Source organism: Salvia miltiorrhiza, chromosome 7 (assembly GCF_028751815.1).
Source record: "Salvia miltiorrhiza cultivar Shanhuang (shh) chromosome 7, IMPLAD_Smil_shh, whole genome shotgun sequence".
Taxonomy (NCBI): Eukaryota; Viridiplantae; Streptophyta; class Magnoliopsida; order Lamiales; family Lamiaceae; genus Salvia; species Salvia miltiorrhiza.
In genome coordinates this window covers 48,785,388-48,790,877 of record NC_080393.1, presented here as the reverse complement: position 1 = coordinate 48,790,877, position 5,490 = coordinate 48,785,388, and positions in this window count along the sequence as shown.

Genomic DNA, 5,490 nt, shown 5'->3' with positions numbered 1-5,490 from the left:
TTCGTTATATTTTTACTATTTTAACCCTACGAATATCAGATTCATTAAAATTAAGAAAGAAATTGATTTAAACAATTAATACATCTTGTAATCTGGTCCATTGATTGATTCATATCCAAGGAACTAGATTAAGACTAAAGACTCTATATAGAAGTGTGTTCTTATAGAATGCAACCCTATATATATAACAAGAAACATCAGTTTCCAGGAAACAGGGGATTGTTATAATATTATCGCATCTCTCCCTCAAACATACACGCACATAAATATATATCACATTATTGTTTGTAAATAATATCATAATCATGTAGGTTTAGAAGTAGTTATATCGGTTGCATACCATGTAATTAAAAACCTTATCTTGGTACCTTGTGCGGTGTGGTGGCAAATACTATTATATATACACTAGTGCTAACTTGTCGAAATTCGACGGGAAATTATTTTAAATTATTATTTAAATTATATGATATTCTCTTCATCTTTCAAAATTACATACTATTTTTTGGTACAGTCCTCAAAATTATGCATACCATATTTTTAGATACTACCCCATATATAATTTTTACAATTTTACCCTTTTAACTTACACTATTTACTCATAATCTATTTAACAATACCCTCACTGTGGGACTCTTTCTCCACTATCATTACTACAAACTTCCATGCATAATTTTGGGGGATGGGGGAGTATTATTTTTGTATAAATAATTATTTATATATAAATTATTTTTAAATTTATTTAATTTAAAGTAATATAGTTGAAATTATATTAATCTGAATCATATTCATCAACTAAATGTTAACCTTTTGTTAGAATAATAAATATTCTTTTTATATAAATTTTTATTTAATAATATTTTGGAAAAAGGTCAATATTGAAGATTTTATTTCATCTGAGCATCATCTCGTCTGAACCACCCAGTATGATCATATCATCATCTAAAGCCCGAAAGACGACATCTAATGTTTGAACACCAGACTTTTGAGCATCATCTCGTCTAGACCTTAAAATACAAAAAATGAACTTTTATGCGTCAATTTTTTTAACATCATTATCTGGAGGTTTAAAAATAAAATTTGACTTGTGAGATTGTATGATTTGGAGCTTCTAATATCATAACTAACTTGTAAACATCATTTTGTATGGAACTTGAAAAAATCTTGACAAACTTTTATGCATTATTAGCTTCAAATATTATAATTGGGTTCCAAGAATCATCTCGTTTGGAGTTTGAAAGAACAAATTTAACTTGTGAGTATCATCATTTAATTGGGTTCCGAGAATCATCTCATTTGGAGCAATTCAAATTGTATTAGTCACAATCATTCCGCCAATTAAATATAGATTTTTAATTTGGAGAGCAAGAGCTTTAATTAATTAAAATTAAGATTTTATTGAAAGGAAGAAAGGAAAAAAACGAACCTTAAAAACCCTTGAGAGCACAGAGAAGCAAACTAAGGGCCGAGCCTCATTAAAACTCTTTTAAGACAAACCCGGGAGGGAAAAATCTTAAAAGGGAAAAAGGGTACTTGTCTAAAAAACAAAAAAACTGTGAGCAAGAGCTTATTCTTGTATAAGTTTTATTTTAGTGAAACCTTATAAAAAAAAAATCAATGTGAAATGAGGCGATTTATATGAATTCTTCACTCGATTGAGATTATTATAAATTTAATACATAATTAAAGATTTCTAATGTATTTTAACATCATATCCTCTATTATTCTTTATCTAAATTCTTCATTTATGCATTACTAATTTCATAATTTATCTATTATTATTATTATTATTATTATTATTATTATTATTATTATTATTATTATTATTATTATTATTATTATTATTATTATTGTTATTATTATTATTGACGAAACTGAAACAAATAAAGTTCTAGATATGAAAAATATATTTTTCTTCCCTATACAAATAAAATGTACGGATATATTCTATAAAAAATAAAATAAAATTTTAATTATTTTGATAGACATAAAATAAGATTTTATTTTAAAGTAATCAAGTTATAGAATTTGTGCCTTATTATTCAAACATGTAAATCAATGACCAAACTCGTTTATAATTTACATACATGTGCATGTCTCAATTCAAACTCAATTTAAAATTGATTTTATTGAAAATTAAGAAGATAAAATATTATATATATATATATATTTAAATTCATACAATATAATATATTGCAACATATACATATAATATACACACTTTTGAGAAATATAAAATTAATAACAAATATACATCTAATCACTAGCATTCAATTAAAATCATTTATTGTATATAAATTATAATCTTTTTCCTTGTCAGACATGTAAATCTAATTTTTATCGTGATAAAATAAATAATAAAATTTATTAATTTAGATTATATGAAGTTATTATTATTATTATTATTATTATTATTATTATTATTATTATTATTATTATTATTATTATTATTATTATTATTATTATACATTTATTATTAATTATATGTATTAAGATTAATGAATCTTTATATGGAATGTAATAATTAATTAATTAATTAATGATGAAGATTATATATGGTAAATTATTGAAATGGAACAATTCTAAGCATGCCACATAGTTTAAGGCTTAATCCTATTATAAAGAGGATATTAATGCTTATAATTAGTAATATATATATATATATATATATATATATATATATATATATAGAGAGAGAGAGAGAGAAAGAAATTAAAGGATGCTATAAGAATGATTAAATATGGTTAGAAGGCAATGTAAAATGAATTTTGAACGTTAGGTATTTAAATTTTGTGATTGAAATTAAGTTATTCAAATTTATTGTATAATAAGAAAATAATAAATAAGTTGCTAAAAATCTATGAATAATAAATCAATATAAATCTATGAATAAGTCGATAGTAATGCATAAGCAGCCATTTAAACATGGGTTCAAATTAATCTTAAAGGGGGCAAAAATTCATCTTATTTGAATACTTTATTTGTGTTTACAAACACTTTACTTCTAAAATTTATATTAACTTATTCATTATTCTTATTTCTCACTCTATTTTTTTTTTTTTTTTGGTAGAATAACCAAATTGTTTTTAAGGTTAATTACACGAAAAATCATGAACTTTGGGCCGATTTTCATGTTTACCATGAACTTTTTTTTTTATCAAATTTTCCCAGGACTTAACCAATTGATCAATTTTGCCATGGTTTTGAGAAAACCCCAAATAGAGTGCTGACATGGCACTTTTCAGTCACCTGAAATATGACATGGCGCCGCCGGACGGAAACCAAAACGACGTCGTTTAGTTGGGGGTAAAACGACGTCGTTTTATCTCAAATTTCAGCCCCCGTCTTCTCCTCTCTGAACTTCGACGAGGAGCCGCCCACCGGACCACCCCTGCCCTCAGTCTTGCAGGGCCCTAATTTTCTATCTACTGCTCTTTCTTCATCCACCCCCAAAGATGCCACCACCATCGTCGTCGGAAAGAAATCCGCAGCGACTACATCGAAAATTTCCCAACAATTAAAGGAAACCCATTCCCCAAATCGACAAATTTTCAATTCACCCATCCGATTCCTTCAATGGAGGCCTCAGGCTCATCGAAGAAGATGATAGCGATGCAGGAGGAGATGGTGGTCAACGATGGCGGAGCTCTGGTGATAGGGGTGGAAGAGCGGAGGGGGCGGCGGATCTGGTGATGGTGGTGGGGGAGGCCGATGGAGAAAGAGGTGTGGTGGTGGAGAAGGGTGGCGGGGCGGCGGCAGAATTCTTCAATTCCAGAGCTGACTAAGTATTCTTCAATTCCAGAGCAAAGTATTCTTCAATTCCAGAGCTGACTAAGCCTTGCCAGAGGCAACTCTGCCGACTCTGCCCGACTCTACGACTCAGCTCTGTTGACTCTGCTCTGCGGGACTCTGCTCTGCTATTCCGACTCTGCTCTGCTCTGCCGACTCCCCCACTACGTGCCACATCAACTCGGTATTACCACGTAGGCGACAGGTCAGCTTGGTATTACTCCCTCCGTCCCGTTATTAATGGCTCGTTTCTTTTCGGCACGGGTATTAAGGAGAGTTGTATTAGGAGAAGGAGAGTTGTATTAGGAGAAAAATTGCAAGGCCCACACATGAGTTAATTGATTTAAGTTAATAAACCAACACACTTCTGCTGCCGCTACCGACCAGCCGGCGCCGGCGCCGGCGCCGGCCCTGGCGCCGCGTTCCCTTCACCTCGTCTCCCTCTACTCTCCATATACCATCATTCAAACAACCAACAAATGTATTTCCCCCATATACCATCATTCAAACAACCAACAAATGTATTTTCCCCAAATCCAATAGTGTAATGAAATTCAAGAAATTTAAGAAATCTCCATCTGCAATTAAAACCCTAGGCCTAAAATCGTGGTTGCATTCCTCTGCGGCGGGAGGCGGCCGCTGCATCGGCGAGATCTGGAGAGGAAAGAGCCGCGTCGCCGCGCCATCGCCTTCGCCTCGTCTTCCTCAGCACCGACGACACAACAGATCTGCCCTCACCTTCGTCTCTTCTTCCGACGAGCCCTAATTTCTGGCGAGGTGGAGACGGGCGAGGGAGAGGACGTCTCCGACTTGTCCGACGAGTGGTGCTTCCCGATCTTCCTGCTCTCCCACTCCGCCGGCGCCTCCGCCTCCGCCTCCGACTCCGTCTCTCTCTCCGCCAGCGGAGGATCCGCTATTGTCATCTCCGCCTCCGGATTCTGGAGCAGAGCCGACGGATCCGGGTTGGCGGGGGTTCCGTCAGCCCGGGCGGCGTCGAGCATCAGGAGAAATGCAGAGAGCGAGAGGAGAGCGAGCAGGAATCTGTTGCCCAGGACGTGTTCTGGCGAGGTGGAGACGGGCGAGGGAGAGGACGGAGGTCACCGGAGAGGGGCTAAGGTAGCGGCGACGGCGAGGCTGGGAGCGCGGAGGCCGGAGGCGAGGCTGGAGGGTGGAGGCGGCGAGAAGGAGAGACCGAAGTGGGAGAGAGAGAGAGAGGGGGAGAGAGGGACATTGCATGTTTAATTTATTAGGCTTTTAATTAGGGATTTGATTAACATTAAACTATCCCTTATTTTTTCTAAAAAAGGAAACGTGCCATCAATAACGGGACAACCCAAAAAGGAAAACGTGCCATTAATAACGGGACGGAGGGAGTATCACGTAAGCGACACGTCAACTCGGAGCTTCACTGGAGCAAAAAAGCATGAAAAAATTGTTCAACCCCTTAAGTTCAGGGAAAATTTAATACAAAAAAAAGTTCATGGTAAACTTAAAAATCGGGCCAAAGTTCATGATTTTTTACGTAATTAACCCTTGTTTTTAAAATACCTCTTTTTCAAGCTGATTCTGACCTTGTGCAACATATGGACAAATAGAAGTTGAATTTGGTGAACATTTGGCTGAGGTAATAGTGTGAACATACATTAGATAGACATGAGAGAGAGAGGCCCACCTCTTATATATGAACAAAGTTTTATGTATAGA